Source organism: Anarrhichthys ocellatus, unplaced genomic scaffold (assembly GCF_004355925.1).
Source record: "Anarrhichthys ocellatus isolate YVR2014 unplaced genomic scaffold, GSC_Weel_1.0 scaffold27, whole genome shotgun sequence".
Lineage (NCBI taxonomy): Eukaryota > Metazoa > Chordata > Actinopteri > Perciformes > Anarhichadidae > Anarrhichthys > Anarrhichthys ocellatus.
The window spans coordinates 4344408-4361826 of NW_022280057.1; the positions used below are offsets into that span (position 1 = coordinate 4344408).

The 17419-nt window shown below is 41.3% G+C and overlaps 1 protein-coding gene across 2 annotated transcripts in view; it reads right to left on the reverse strand.

Annotated features, from left to right (window-relative positions):
• mid2 (midline 2) overlaps positions 1-15576 on the reverse strand; it is a 132332-nt gene extending 116756 nt beyond the window's left edge. For both annotated transcript variants that reach the window (XM_031862711.1, XM_031862709.1), the window contains exon 1: positions 15164-15576. The gene's annotated coding sequence lies outside the window, so the exon portion shown is untranslated. The remainder of the gene's footprint in view (positions 1-15163) is intronic.
• Positions 15577-17419: the final 1843 nt, after the last annotated feature.

Sequence of the window (17419 nt, forward strand, 5' to 3'; positions counted from 1 at the left end):
GAATACAAAAAGCTGAGTCAGGTAAAACAGCCCTTTGCGATTGATGCCGAAAAACATTTGAAAGTATAAAGGACTTGGACATCAGTCAACATGCACTCCCTTTCTACCTACATTCATTTGCCTTGCCTGAGTGAATATAATGAAAGGGTTAAGTGGTTGTTGCTGTTGAGCATTTTTCTGTTTAAATTCACTTTTAGAGTTTTCATTACCCACATCTAATCTGTGGCTTTTCTATTAGGGGGGATTGAATTCTGAAGAAGTTGGCGTGTTTTCCTCCAAGGCTCTTTCCCTAGTACTCTCATCTCTAAAATATCGCTGGGCTGCAAACTCTACTCCGAGACACCTTGAAGAGTGCAGCTGCCTCCTGCACACGTCTAATAGCCATCTGTATGAGACTTTTAAATCAATTAACCAAGCCTCTCTGTGGCCAATCTGAGTACAGAGTTCCTTGTTGTGTTCATCATTGACTGAAATAAACTCAGTCACTGATTTCTCTTCTTTCTGTGGAGAGTGGATAAGCTGCCTTTCTGTTGTTGCATCACTTCTAGTGGCCTTGTTGTGGGCTTAACAAGCATCATCAGCCAACACACACAAACACACACACACACACACACTGCCAGGCAACTCTCTCGACGATGGAGTGCTCTAATTAGTGTGGATAAACAGTAGAGTTGATAACAGTGTGCTTGTGTAAAGATAATAGAGCTTCTTCAGTGAGTGATCTGTTTGCTCGGTTTGTGAAAAGGTCACAGGTCGGCAAAACAGACAGAGTTACTGTTACAGACAGTTCTATATAAACTATAGAGCTGTATGTTGTTGCCAGTTCTCAGCAATAGCACACTGCATACTGCACAGGTACAAACCGGTGTGTAATACTAGAAGGCATCCTCCTTGGCCAGCTGTTTAAATTAGCATAATTTTCTTCAAGTGTTTGAAAAGAAATCCACCGACTAGAGTGAGCAGATGGTTGGGCAGCGCGTTGCGAGGCTTGAGATGTTCAATTAAGAGTTCAAACACAACATTTTCATCCAGTTGGTCATCCGTAATGAATTCCTCAATTTCCTCTATTATCAGTTTTGTTTTATTGCTGTCTGGAGGACGTTACTTACACTTAATAATTCCAACAATGTTGCTTCGGCATTAACATCACACTTGAACAAGTTCATCATATTCCTCTGATATTCAAGCAGGTGTTTTATCAAGTTTGTGGCGTTGACGCTTCCAACACTCCCAAAAACCTATTTTGCTTTATTACTTATGAAACGAAAAATACAGCCACACGATGGCAGCCATTGTGGTTACTGTTGTGATCACGTGTTGTTGCCTGTCCTAACAGCAGGCCACGTATTTCAAGTTCACATATCAATGGTTCAAATCAATGTGTACATTTTTCTGATATCTCATCCCATATTTTCAGGCTAGACCGATGCAATCAAAAGCTTCTGACCACAAGTCAGTGACGATCTGAAAAATATTCCATCAGCCAACCAAAGATGCACATTTCTTTCATATTCCAGCAAAATTGCTCATCCGACAGATTTTTTTTCTGCATTTTGCAAAACAATAAATAAAAATGGTCATTTCTTTTCCTGACACATTGAAGCTCGAAACGCTTACAGCTGCATCACGGCAGGGCCTGCTAGATTGCATTGATTATTACTGAAGGGAACCATATGGGAGAGAGGAGAGGAGGGAAATAGGGAATAGAAGAAGAGAGAGGGGCAAAGGATGAGGATAGAACTGGGGATGAAAGTGAGATGTATATGCAAAAGAGGAGAGGAAAACACAGGAGAGACGGAAATACATGAGAGAGTAAATGCGATTAGATATGGAGAGGAGAGAGCATCCTCTCTGTGTGGACGGGAAGGCTAATCCCCAAACATGGAGCAGATTAAGTGCATGATACAAAATGCATGTTTATGAGGCACGGTCCTCAGCTGAGGAACAATCTGCTTCGAGGGATTGGGCACAGACACAAACACATTTGACGAAATGAACCCTTAGCAAGTACACACAAGCCCACTTTTGGTAATGTCACAACCAGGTACAATTTCCAAAGCTCTTGTTGTTGCTAAAGTCAAACATCTAATATAAGTGTTACTGTTTTATTAGAATGAAAGTATGATGACGTTTTACAGAACTAAGCCAGCAACACATGTTTATTTTCAGCACATTCCAGAGCAAAACACACACACACACACGCTTACAGATTCTAATTTCCCTTTATAAAACATATCTAATTGTCCTCTTTATATGACACAACTAAAGTCATGTTTGTCATTTTGTGTGCATGAGTGAGAGAGAGAGAGAGAGAGAGAGAGACGCTGAAAAAGGACCCAAGATTTCCCAAGGATTATATATCCATAGTGCCATCTAGTGTCTCCTGGAAAACACACACGCACGTGATATTCCAGCTGTGGTTATGCCACGGACAGGACACTGTTTCTAACGTAAAGCCTTTTCCATGCAACACATTACAGAAGCCGACATTAATTAATAAATGCCATTTAAATAGTTTTCTTTAAAAGTCTTCATTTCCGTATTGCTTAACAACAGATCTAGGGCTCCTTTATGAGAGCAGACGCCAGACTCATGAAGTGTGAAACAGTTGTACACGTTATATTCTCAATGTAATGACTTTAAAGAGCGAGCCATCTGCCGTTCTCATAAGAGATTATCACAAACAGTTAACAACAACATATTAGTAAATGATTTATAACATAATCATTTATGAAAAAAATCATATTCATTATGTCAGTAATCACATCTTGCTATTTGATCCGTGTGTGGTAATGATAATTAAACTGATAATTTATTTAGATTAGTTATGGCCGTTGTTTAAATATTTTAGAGCCGTCTTCATTAAATGGAAGATTAGTCAAATGTGTAATGACATCTCACATTAGTTGATAAATTTGTACTTAATCTCATTCGAAAAAGATGCTACAACAAGAGTTAAGAGTAGCAAATATGAAAAAATTTGATGAACTTGAATTTGATTTGTATGTTGCATGACTGAATAAACCAGCAATAGAGAGCAGCTAAATCTATTCAGTTTACTTCATTACTGTCCGGAGTAAACAAAACAAAAAAAGAAGCAAAAAACCACTGATTAAAAAAAAGGTAAAGGAGAAAAAAACACCATGAGACTGAGGAAAGATGTCTTGCTGCACTAGAGACCAAGAAAAAAATCCATTTCAATTACATCTGGACATGGTACTGTCAGATACTCCTAATCATTCAAATATTTCCATCACCGTGACGGGAATGTTCCCATCAACCTACATTTCAGAGCCACGCGTCCAAACAGAACACTTCCTCTGATGCTGCACTCGCACACAAGCATGCACACGTACACTGGTTTGTTACACAGAAGAGTGACATAAACATTTCACCTGGAGCAGTAAAAAGAAAATTCACAGCCCTGACAGAGAAACCGATAACGTGCCACGTTCTGTTCTGTTGCACTGCAGGAGGGAACAGCAATGATATAGGAGCTGTTGTTGCTGTTGCTACTGAAATTCAATATACTGCGGGTGAGAGGAGCCGTGTCCTGCAAAATCCAGTATGAAGCAGGCCTCTACTTAGGAGTAAAAAGGCCACGGCTTTGCATGTCTGTGGGTGTGTATACAGCGTAATTGCTGCTGAGGATATTGAGCTTATGGGGGCGCCCACTGCACACCAAACTGTCCCTTACTCCCTATCTGTCTTCCTCTCAGTGTTGCCCCTGCATCCCTCTCCCGTGTCTACTCCGCTCTTCTTCATCAGTCCCTCCAGGATTTAGCTATGGCCTCATAATTAAAAAAAAGCCTTTCATTAGTGTCTCTTAAATCAGGAGACCCAAAATGGGTCACAGAGTTGCTTTGGTGGATCTTATAATGAAACCTGATTCTCTATAGCTTAAAAAACTCCCATCTGATTCTCTGGCTGAATTTTTGTTTCATGCTGTAAGCTCCAAGCCATTTTATGTTCTTCCTTTCCCCCCCTTTGTGCAGTTTCCTAGAGCATCTTGAAAGAGATTTCAAAAAGTGCCATTACTTATTAGCATCTCTCTTGTCAGGAGAGTTCTGTGAGAGAGATAGAGAATAGGGGCCTCATTACACAAACATATCTTAACTGCTTGTCCAATCTTAAGTTTCCTAGATTACAGAAGCACTTCCCAAACTCATGGCTGTGTCCTCTCCTATCTCAGACCCTCTATCCTATGTTAACTCATGTTGTTTCTCATCTTCATTGTCATTGCCCTCCAGACCTGATTGGCAGTTCTTTTGAATATAGGACAGGCTCTACGCCATCCTCACCATTCCGAACTTGAGAAATCCCAAAGTTAGGACAGTTCTGTAATAGCTAAATTCCCATCCTTAGATAAGATAGGATTTTTATCCTAAATGCAGTTAGGAAGCACGTTTCTGTAATACAAAACAATCCTACATGTAATCCTCAAATTAGACTTTTCTGAAAGTTTCTGAAATGAGGCCCCCTACATCTCTAGTGGGCTGGCAGTGAACACAAGAACGCTACCCTAATTCAAGAATAAAAGTAACTCATCACACCAGGGGATATTTCAAACTGTCACTGCAAGAAGCTGAGACAAACACATGCTTCAAAGAGAGGCTGGTGAGGAAATGTGGGCAAACATTATCCGAGTATTACATCAACATTTCATATGACAAGGGAGACTACAAGCTATTACAGGAGAAGAAAGTAGCGGGAGGGAAATGTGTTTTGATCCATTCAGGTTGATTCACCTTGATACGTATTGAAATTCTGTTAAGTCTTTTGTAACAAGAGACTCATTTCACCATTTGGTTCTCAAGAACGACGGGTTGTAATTTTAGAACACAGATAAACATTTGGCTGTATTTTTAAAATTTAAAAACTATGTTTTTTACAGATTCTGTAAATCACCCTGATGCCAAAACACCTTGGAGAAATAAACGAGGACTCTTCCAGTTTAACGGTGTTGCATAGTTGTTGTTTCGTGTTTGATCTTTTGTTACTTGAGCACCGAGATGGCAGTAACTTGAGTAATATATATGACTTTGGAATGGGCTCCTCATCCTCTTCCTCGGGAGTAGAACAGCCTATAATTCTCTCCGGCTAGGTTTATTTTCCAGCAGTGTTATCCCCATTGTTACCTAAGGACAGCTAGCTAAATCTGTTGGATAGTTGCCGAGCAAAAGGAATCAACACTCCATGTTCCCTCAGAGGGCCATTTCTCTTTGATGTGAGCAGTTTCACTTAATTATTTTTTCATAATTAATTAATCTAGGCAAATATCAGAGCCAGACATGGTCACTGTTACAAAATCCTCCTCAGTCACCCCAAATGTCTCCTCTACCCAAAGAAAGCTTGATTCACTATAGATGGCCAATCCTCTGGACTTATTGGAATATTTTGGATTAATGCTTATTCACTTTTGTACTAATATATATATATTAATTATATATATATATATATATAAATAAATTAGCTACAGCCAAGAGACTGTCTGCTAGCTTAGTTAGCATAAAGAATGAAAACAGGGGGACACAGCTAGCCTGGCTTTATAACAGAATCCACCTACCAGAACCTCTAAAGCTGGCAAGAAACAGTCAGGCACATAACACCCCATAAAAGTGAACTTTGTCGTCTTTACAAATACGTCCTTGTATGAATGAAACTAATTGGAAATAATGTAGTATTTGAGCCGATAAGAAAGATGTGTTGCCATTTGACAGAGCCAGGCTGTTGTTTCCCCGTTTCCAGTCTTTGTGCTAAGCTAACCAGCTGCCGACAAGAGTTTCATGTTTACCATCGACCAAAGAAATTCTTAGTTGACTGACACTCATCCAATTTTGTTGACTGATCGATTAGTTGATTTAATTGACAGATCTGTAAAACTGAGCTGCTCCACAAAGAATCACACAAAGACACCATTTTACATCTTCGGTTTACCAGAGATGGTAATTAGTTTCTTGGAAATAAGTCATTCAACAGAAAAAAAAGAAGAAAAAATGACTAATCGACTAAATACTTAGTCAATTAAGACAAAAACAACCGATTCGTCCACTAATCTATTAAGAGGGGGCAGGCTGAATATTTATCATAGAGACAAGAGTGGTATCGATATTCTCATCCAACTCTCTGGAGGAAAGTGAAACATGACCAGTTGCGGAACACTACTGACAAGTGAAGCCTCATCAGTCTGTGAGAAATGTACCACCAGTACTCCGAGAGGGGACAGAGAGACCGTGCTGCCTCTGGGCTGCACTTTAATGCAAAGCAGTAAGGATCTAATTACAAGGCAGAGAGGGGCCAGATACTGCATGGCAGGCTCCATTTGAAGTGAGCAGACAGGATCCCTTGGGGAAGACAAGAGAAACTCTTGCTCGATATGCTGTCCGCTTCCCTTTCAATTGCCGTCATTCTAAATAGACTCGCTGTCCAGCAGAATTGAAGGCTTAATGCGGTTAGAAGTCCCGCAATAACAGAAATTAAAATTCAGATTGGGTTTCTCAAAAATGAAACCATGGCTGGGCAAGAATTATTTTTACAAGAGCGCAAACTAATACAAACTAGTACATTAAGTACTTCCTCTTGTGGTAAATGGACTTGTACTTGTAAAGCGCTTTTCTAGTCTTCGGACTCAAGGCGCTTTAACGCTACATGTCATTAACCCATTCACACCCATTCACACCAATCCTATGATTGAAGGACGACCCGCTCTACCACTGAAAAACATTTCTGAAAGAAAAAAAATCTGTACTTCATAAGGCGAAGGATCCTGCTGTGTACTACAGGTGTCCCTTTATCAAATGGTAAAATGTGCTGCCTTTATATCATTGTAAATTAAATACATTTTGGACAATTGATTGACAATAGTCAACATTTTATGATATTTTATTGATGAAACAATACATCAATTTCAAAGACTCAAGGATTCAATTAACCTGGCAAATAATTGACAGATTAATCAATAATAAAAATAATCAATTGTTGAATTTTGTGCAAATTACAAAGAGTTGCTCCAGGCATACATTATGTGAATTGTGTCTTAAAAGAGAGTCAGTATAAAATCACTATGAGGAGTAAGTGAATGACTAATCCAATATGTTGTGACTGTTTCTGGCTATATTTAATTGCTCTAATCTGGAATATATGGATCCAGCCAACAAGAACACGATTAAAGTCAAGTACCAGAATGATGCAGCAATCACATAAAGAACAAATGTGTCAGATGCCAATGCAATATTTTTTGTCAAAAATGTCCACAGAAGTATCCAGTAAAAAATGTAGTTCAAACCCAAAATTGAGCTTTTTTTAGTCACACTGCCTGCAGGAGAGGAGATGAACGGGGAGGTGTAAAATCTATATGGATATCAAAGGATATCACAAGGAAAATAGCCTTTAACCAATCCACTTGGATCTCTGCACTCAGATGTGAATGTGTAAAGGGTGAGATTATGTAGCCACACAGTCCATGGTGCTGCAATACAATTTTAACATAAAGGCTCCACTTTATTATCTCGGCCCATTGAAACAAAATCATCATCATCATCATCATAGTTTAATACTTCAGCACATATGAAAGACAAACACCCAGCCACATTCAGAGTGATGTATGGCATATTTCTGACAGCCAAACACACACACTGCCAGAATGAAAGTGTTTTTTATCTTAGATCTCATCCTCAACTCAACTGCCGGAGGGGTGGTAGTGATGAGGTAGGGAGGCGGGGTGTGGGCTGCATGCATTTTCCCAGGATGCTTAGCCTGCACAGGCTATGCAAGATTGCTTCTGTTAGGGTTTTCTAAGGATAGGTTTCCTCTCTCATCGGTCGAGGAATTTAACCATATGATCTGAAAATGATGCAACAGTATGAGTCTTTATTGTGTGTGTGAAAATAAAACTGTGGAGGAGGAGGAGGGCCAGAATGCTGCAGCTTGTCCAGCCTCTGAGAACAGATCACTGTCAAAGCCTGCGTGTATGACCACAGCTGACCTTGACCAGTCTGAGGTGATGGGCAGTGAGTTCACAAGATCCTCCTTATATCCTCTCTATAAAGTACTGTCATCTTTCATTTATAACTTTCAATCAATTCGAAAGATTTAAACATTGATCAACGTTTTGGATCCAATATTTCTTTCAAGAAACTTTGCCTTCCCCCATCTTCACTTTTCCCCTGCCTTACTTATTTCTGATCAAGAAGTCAACTCTTTAATTCCAGGGCCAGGGGGTTCTTAAAATAAAAGCGATAATCTCAGTAGTACAGCCCTCGAGTCCTTTTGAGTTGTATGGAGTTACTGTAGCTGACTTGGTCATATGATCCTGCAGCTTAGCATGAAAGCTTTCAGCACTCTCATGTTGAGTCTGGCAGAAGTGTGAAAAGATGTCACATCAGGTTTGGGGGAGGAGGACTCTCTTGCCCCACATTTTAAAAGTAAAAGCTCTATTTCTGTCAGCAAGTCACGCCATGCCAAATTGCCACCCATGCAAAATCTGCGTGGTAATACAATAATAAAACCAATAATCACACACACAATGACTTGTCTTTGGTTCTGCCAATCAAGCTTGCCTGACAATTCATGAATGCTGTGCACTCCAAACATTTTGGAGCACCAATGTATGATTGTAACGAGCATCTTCACATCTCAAAATGGTGTGGGAAATTACAACGCGGTTAACAAGGAATGTGAGAGTCCCTCTAAATGCATGTGTGCAACTATAATCATGCAAGTATAATCATCTGATTACGTGGAATGCAGACTATACAGAGGACTCAGATAGCAGATCGCAATTGTATGGCACGTAACAGCCCAGTTTATCATCTTACTTATGGCTCAATATTCAGACAAACTATTGAACACAGGGAACTATTCATCAGTGTAAATTCACGAGACATGTCGATTAGAGCCGCCTCTGGGGGATTCAGAGGAGTGTCAGTTAAATGGGAGAGATCGGTCGGTCAGCTGTTCTGGCAGCTGAATAGGCTGAGGTTAAGCAATTAGCGCGGGTCACTGAAAAAAACAGACGTGACCTTCTAATTTAGCACCGTATGCTTGTGACAAATTGTTTCTTCTCTCTATAAACCCAATAATTAACATTCCTATCAACACAGCAGAGGAGACGTAACAGATAATCTGGCTGGAAACTGGCAACAGTGCGTGGAGAACGGATAGGGCCTGCTAGGGAGATGATTAGAAAGTACAAAGGAAAGATTTGGATCATGTTTGTAGGCAGGGTGTGTCTGTGTGTGTCGAATTGTATGAAAAAGAAAGAGGTACACAATTAGCAGGAAAGGCGGAGGGGATGAGGAGAGAGGAGCAGGAAGGGGAATTGAGTATAGTTCATGCATGTATATGGAAATCCTTACGTTGCGGTTTGGCAGCAGAGGTCAGAGACACAGTGAGAGGAGAGGACAACCAGAGGACGCTGTCATATTCCATTTAGCTCCTACTTAAACTACTATAGCGTCTCCACCCTCTCCAGAAAGCCAATGATACAGTATGTGATCATCAGGTGCTAAGATATCATTGCATGGCAAGAGAAGAGTACTTTAAAGCATTTCATCTTTTTAAATAAATAGCTTTGAATCGATTAACTTCGTTCTTCCAGGGATGCAGGACGAAATTAAAAACCAAGCCTTTCACATACATCGTGCCATACATGGGTGATGATTTCACAGACAAATTGAACTGAAGAAGAAGACTGGTTGAAGTAAATGTAGGCTGTAAAGATTGGATCAAGCTCAGGTTAAATTAAAGGCTTGTTCCAAATCTGTGCATGTCAGAGGAAGAATGCATCAACACACTATGGAACATTTAAATCTAAAGCTTTAAAAAGGACATTTGCCTACAAAACCCTGCCGTTCCAAAAGGAGAGGATAAACAGCCTTCTTGGAGAATTTAGTAAAGCAATCTTCAGGTACAGAAGCAGTTTGGAATGAAACCTTTTCATTTCTTAAATAGCAGCTGAAGGCCACAGGGTATTTATCATAGCAGTTTTGCTTTAGGGTTATTTCACGCAGTCAACATCTCTGCCCCCGTGTTGGATCACTCATCTATACAGTGCTTCACCTTCCCCGCTGTAAATGCAGGACATGTCGCCTTGGTCATGCAATCTGCCATCATGGTGCGCGACTTTGTGTCATTTAGTTCGTTCTGACAAGAACAACAGAAACCCAGATAATGAGAATGGCACCATAGTGAAGTTACACATACTGGTATACCATTTATTTAATATTAATACTAAAAATATATGTTTGAAAAGATTGTATGATGTATATGTTTTATTTTATTTGGTGTTGTGTATGACGATTGCACCTTTTGATATGAAATATAGCTTAATCTTTAAAAATTGCACTTTAAAGTATTTTTCTGTAACACACAGCAGCTACAGGCCAGTGTAGAATCAGTGACCCATAAACACTGGATGGCAAGCAGTTAGTCAGTGTTTTTGCTGTCTGTCTTCAGAGCGAACTGAGTGTGTGTTCGAGGGTAAATACATGCACATGTGCATGAAGGGCACAGAGGAGGCAGCAGTCTCCCGAAGGAGGAATTTATTTGAAAAGAGCCTCCCATGACCTGGCTTGATCTCGCCCCTTCATTCTTCAGTGGGGGTTGCATGCGTGCCTGTGTGTTGGGGGATATGGGGATCTGTCTAACGGCTGTCCCCCGCCCGAGGACAGGACTGCACTCCCACCAATGGCTCACAGCGCTAAGCTGACCGACAGCTTGGTCCCGCTTTCAGCCAAGAAACGGCCCACCGGCAAGGTCCGAATACCTGACTGCCCAAGAATCTTATCTGCCATGAGATGACAGAGGAGGAGCTGCTCTCCCCTCACGGTTCTCCCTCTCCGCCTCTTTATCTGTCTGCTTGTTTGTCAGCACAACACTGTAAAACCTGCACTCCTCCGGACTCAGCTGCATGTGACAGTTTGACAGACTGTTACAGAAACAAACTGAAATGCAGTGGGATGACACTGTCATGTTACCCGTCCGCAGGCATTTTGAAAGAACTCCTTTACACATTCGCCCTTGATGCCTCATTTGTGTATAAAATCAGACCATACTGCACACACTTCAATGCATGTTAATTGCATTACTTCCAAGGAAAAAAAAGGGGGTTCATGATTTCACTATGCATGTAAAAAAAGTGTCAATCTTGAAGATTTTAATTAAATAAATGTCCCCATCTATCGCCAAATAAAGGTAACACAATAGTGAGTAATAGGTGTCTTAAGTTACTGCTAATGCAAAGTCAACATTTCCTACTGCAGCAGCTCGACATTACAAGCAAGTTACTGGTGAAACAGGAGTTGACTTTAATTTTGAAGAAGTCACAAAATGCGATGGGTTTGTCAGTGAGCTTCACGTTGACCTTATCATTGATCAAAATGCTTCTACAAAATAAAACAAAAGGTCACTTTCAGCCACAGTGAGGCGACAGCCTGCACACCTCAAACCTTTCAGCTAGGTAACCATGTATTTTCACTTTTGCAGAATTGTGCCGTGTGCAGCATAAAATTAGATCACAGTTGGTCACAGAATGATGGAAAAAAAGCCAATTATGTCCGGATTTCTTTATTAAAACAACAATTGTTTGTTCTGCTGCCCCCAGCATTCTGGGACCTAAACCAGGACTGAAATCTTAAGGGATTGCCACTTTAAAAAAAGCTTGATCTGATTGAAGCACTGACTCACTGTTGCACTCCTGTTACTGTTTATACGACTAATAAGGCAAAACTACAAGAAACTCTTGCCACGTCAGTAAAAACACCCCCACAAGCCATCTGCCTGGTTTCTTCCTCCTTCAGGGGCAAACTGGCAGCTTGTTGAGCCGAGATGCCCTCTCATCAATCAGCGGGGCTGTCCCACAAGCAATCCAACACAGCTTGAACTAAATGACCCTCATAATTGAATATTAAACCCCCGATGAGTGGCAAGGCAAACCACTGCGGTGTCGACCGGAGGCTGTGATGTGTTCCTAGCAGAGGTCCTTGTGATGCTGTTGAAGACAGTGTCAGCCTGCCGACCCCGAGGCTATTCTGTCACACTGTCATAATTTCAACCTTTGAGATAAGAAACGTATCTACAGACACACACACCCACACACACTCATTCCGGGGTCAACAGGTGCAAGCAGGTATGAATGTACCTGGCACATCCTTAAATAAACACAGCCAGTGTTAAATAAGAGGTGGTATTGCAGGAAGGCTGTAAAAAATGTGTTCAGTTGAGTCAAGAAATTAATTTGGCTTTTGGCGTTTTTACTTTGATCCCTGTTCAATGCAGTGTGCTGAATAACAAAGAGGGAGAGATTTGAAGACGGCAACAGATCTGATCTGACCGACAAAGGAGCAACCCATGACTCTGCAAACAAATTTTATTGTATTTGTTATACGCCTAAAAGCAAAATGTTGAGATGACATAAGGAGTTAATTCACAAAGAAATTGTATTTTTGTTGCCTGCATAATCTGATGTATGAAATGGATGTTGAGGCGGAACATGATGCGGGGAGGTACAAAGGATGCTCTGCGTACTGTTACAAATTTACATTCTTCAAAAGTAAGAACATTTGCTGTAACAGAAATGCAACCACAGAGTTTGGGGGAAAGCAAACTGGGGTTTCACACCTGCGCATATTGACAGGGTGACCACTAAGATTTTGGTGTGAAGAACGATGACTTTTGACCCGTAATAATTTGAATATCTGCCTATACATCACGTGTGCACCGTTGTTGCACCTATTTCAGTAAATCATACAAAACAAAACCAATCAGTCCACAACATCCTCATTTCACAGGAAGCTGGAGTTTCATCCTTCTACCAGCTTAAGCAAAGCTGAAACCGCATGCCGAGCCCCCTGCTGTTTCAAGAGGCTCCCTGTGAAAGCATGGCCAAGAGGCTGCCTCTTAAGAAATGCCTCATTCAGAACCAAGCTGGCTTCAGCCGTTGGCAGACAGCCCAGAATAAAAAAAAACATCCCTGTGATGGGTGTCCTTTCTGGCAAAGTGATCTGTGAGGATAAAGGGATTCAAATGTACAGAGAACATCCCTAAGAAAACAAAGAACGTGACCAATATCTTTTAAAGATTAACTCTAGTGACAGGCAGTCGGAACAAAACTGGGATTAAGACACTTCCTGCTTTCAATAACAGAGTAAACGATCTCTACAACGTGAGAATCTCTCTTGCTCATCAGTGTTTCATAGAACAAATGTCAAAGGAGGGCCGCGATACTGTAATATTGTGACCTAGCTAACTGATTTTAAATCAAGAGAGCACCAATTATGCATGGCTGTTAAGTTACATCTCTAACATTTTAATATTGCATGGTTGCTTATATGGCATTTTTTGACGGTTATAAATATGGGGGAGGGGAAATGGCAAAATATAAGCACATTTAAACACCACTCTTATTATTGCTTTAAAGTGAAGTCCGCACTTCCTTCTTAAAATCATTTTGGTTTGCAGAGGTAGGATTTCAGAGGCATAACCACGCGTCAAGCAGCAGAGAGTCCGCCGGCTAACACCACTGTGCAGTAGGTGTACACATCTATTCTTGGATATCGTTGCAGCTGCACAATCAACATCACAGAATGGCAACCCTCTGTCACGGCTATAATCATCCCAGCACGTAGCTGAGGCCGTTTTTCCCTTCGAAAAAAAAGCACTGCTTGCCATCATAATGCCTTAATAATTATCATCCAACAGTGCAACTGGGTAGTGAGACAGAGACAGAGAGGGGCAGGCATGGATAGACTGCGAGAGCAGCCAGGCAGCACCCTGTAGATGCATGATGAATGAGGGTGTCAGCTGTATTCACTCAACTAGCGGCGCTGTCTCCGATAGGGTTTGGCCCCATGCGCTGAGGCCTGTCTCATTAACCACAGTGATCATGCCTTAACAACAAGAGAATGAGAGACAGACAGAGAGTGGAAATAAATCATTTTCTATAAGATGTGAACCACCCAGTTTTTTAAAAGTATAATAGCTTTCTCAATGCTGGTTTCAAGCACACCGGGTGCTTTATTGGGGCTATATTAGGATATCTAGTCTGTAGTATAATCTATTTGAACAAATAATTTGTTGTTATCTAATAGTTTCAAACTGCACATTGAGAGAAAGGGACAAGACGGGGCCAACACTGGACCCCACTGCCTTGCTCCCATTGTTTTGGCGTCCTGCATTATTGATGTGGAACTGACATTTTACACTCTGCTTTTCTGAAGCCACAGTGCCTCCACTGTCACCTGCAGCACTGTCTCCACAATAACCACTCTGACACACTGTCAGAGCCACAAAATGAGGCAACATGCCGATGGGGACTGTGTGGCATCCCATTATATTCGTTAGTGAGTTCATGGTGATGTGTTTCACTCTGTTGTACTACTATAGCATTATGTTTTTTCATACACAGAATAAAAAACTACATGCATTCATAACACTGAACACACCAATTGTGTCTTTGAAGATTCAAAATGTCTTTTCTAGTCCACATAAATAACAAAATTGCTTAGCACCTCCTGTATCTACTGTATGTCAGACTGTCGCTCTGGATGGCATCAGGGGCGTGGTTGGTCAGCTCAGGTCAGTCTCTGTGATCCTATAGTACTTCTACACTGTGACGGAAATGATGGTTCCAGGAAATGTGAAAATACATTCAGTAAACCTCAAAATTATTTAATGCAGCTTAACCTGCCATAAAAAGATCTCACATGAAAAGATCTCACTCAGCGAAGCAACCTTCTAATAGCAACATCATCCAGACCCCAAAGAGAAACTGTCAGTCACACTAAGTGTAGTTTCAGCACTCTTAACAGTTCACCTCGTGGCTCAGTAGGCCCAATGTAATCCAGATTTAAATGCATACATATTGAGTCCATGATGTAATGCTGACGCAGCACATACGAGAGAGTTGCGAGGGCACCTTTGCTCTCTCGTGGCGTTTACAAGATCACTAGATCAGTCACGCGCTCATTCTTCTCATCTTGCATGTGTCCGTGCAAGTGGGAAAAGATTTTCATTCACTCGTGCGCAGTTGATAACTGTCGATGATCACATTGCAACATCCAACATCCTCGCACCGTGCACACATGCCAACAGTGTTTGTACTCGACCAAAGCGCGCGTTACTCTGTCTGGTCCCTCTAACCCCACAGGAAAGAAGCGCAGCCTACCTCAGTTCGCCGTGGACAGCTCCACTCGTCGACTTGTAGCAGTTGCTGGCAACAATGTGACGCTCGCAGTGGAAACCACAGTTGGTAAGCGCAGAAGTTTTTGACGAGTCAGTGACTGAGGAGATCACACGCGCTGCGTCGGTGCCTGACGGATCTGTGTATCTCACACACCACGGAGGAGTGTTTATGACAACGCCCCAAAAACAAAACCGATCTGGTTGATTCGCCGCCGGATTAACGCTTGTTAAAGATGTTGCTCTCCAACTCGGCTGTGCGCAACGGGCGCGCTACTTCTCTCTCCCTCTCTCCCAACGTGGTGCCCAAACTAAACGCTCCCAGAGGACACGTGACCAACCCAAGGGGGACGGGAATAGCTCGAGTTCCCCCACGGCAGCAGCTGTGATCGGTTATACCGCTGCTTCCGTGCCCGTGCAACAAAGCCAAGCTGTGCGCACCCACACTCCGCCAACCACCCCCTCCCTCCCTCCCTCCCCTGTGGCCTCATAGTGTCGCTGTCATGTTTACCTTAAGATGCACTGAAAGCTAGATCTCTTTGTGGAAATGCACCTGTCTCATCTGCCTATAAAGTCAATATGATTAAACTGTATTGGCTCCAACATTTGAGACAATTAGTCTTTATTGTTATTATTATTATAAAAGTAATTTTAAAGTAGGAGAGACTAATCTCTCTCTCTCTGATGTTTGATATCTAAAGAAAACCAGTAACCGTGCTAGATAAAAAAAAAAAAACTGTAGTCTAAAATCACTAGCAAAACAAGCACACTTAAGTTACTTAAATAACTTAAGTTACTCTTGTTAAATAACAAGGATGTCTCTTAAAACTTTAACTTTGATTGTTGCTTATTAGACATGAATATTTAATGTTGAAGAGAAATACCTACTCGATACCAAGTTCACAGGGGCTTTCAAAACAGCCAGTTGATATAACTGTGAATTACGGCTGGGTCGATTCCTGGCTAGCACCCAGCTTACTGCTGTGTGTTGGGTAGTTGTGCTCTTCATTAAACCATCGTTAGAATATATGCTTTCAACAGAGCTGGCCACCCACTTGTAGTTTTTGAGAGTGTCCAGAAAGGCTATTTCTTCATTTTGCTTTCAGTCACAAAGTCCCACACTCACAGACAGTTTTGGAAGCTAAAAGGAGGTTTTCTCTTACCTGCAACATGTTCGGCTTGTGTTTTGGGGCATGTAATCCCCATATGACATTTGACAAAGTGGCATCTTATCTTTGGCACTTGATGATAGCTCTTAGTATCCTCGGCTGAATGAGGGTCTACTCCAAAAGCCTTATTGATAATACTGCAGCTCCAAAAACATGAACACACCATGAGAGCTAAGAAAACAGAATAAAAGATAACATCTGTTAACTTAACAAAATGACAAGCTATGAAAGGGTGCTACTAGTAGGCTACACTGTGCCTATTTATTTTTTAAACTACAATCAACATAAAACATAACAGTTTATACAAACTCAACTAGTTTTTAAAATCATAAATGTAGCTCCAACAATCCAATTCAAGCATGCTTCGCCCCATATAAGCTACTGTAGCTCATGCAATACACACTTCCACAGTAACGATACAGCATTTCTTCAAACTACATGTAGCACAGCCAAGAAATGCTAATTGCTTGTTAACATGACTGAAATTACTAAAGGCTACAGTGAGCCAACATAGCATCCCTGCTAGCTCACACTCACCCAATTTTGCAAAACTACAAAAAAATGGCCTACATTGTAAAGTCACTCATTCACACCAACAAGGACATTTTGACAAACCTTGTGGCCTTGTCGCCCACCCAGGTGCTAAACAAAACCCACCTTCCTTTTTTTTCTTCTCATACCTTCAAAATAAAAGCAACCAGCCTTCATAATGTAATTAACAGAGTTGAGAACACACCTACAATGTGTGAAAAACAACAGATGCTGGACCATACCAAAGATCTCTCAGAAAATCTGCTGGCCCATTTCTGCAGGCAAAATATTGGGAGATGCTCTTCCTTCCTCTCCACCTTTCCCCCTCTGTAACAGTAAAAAATGAGCCAGCAGAAACTCTAGTGCCTGGGATTATTAGACATATCTGGGGCTGACTAACTCTGCACACTTTAGAGCAGAGTATACGAACGGAGAGAAACTTGCAAATCTAGCAAAATTAAAGCTACAAACAACCCATAATGCAGCATTCTCTTGATATAACAGGCTCCTCTCTGTAAAACAAGAGCCTTTTTACAGAATTT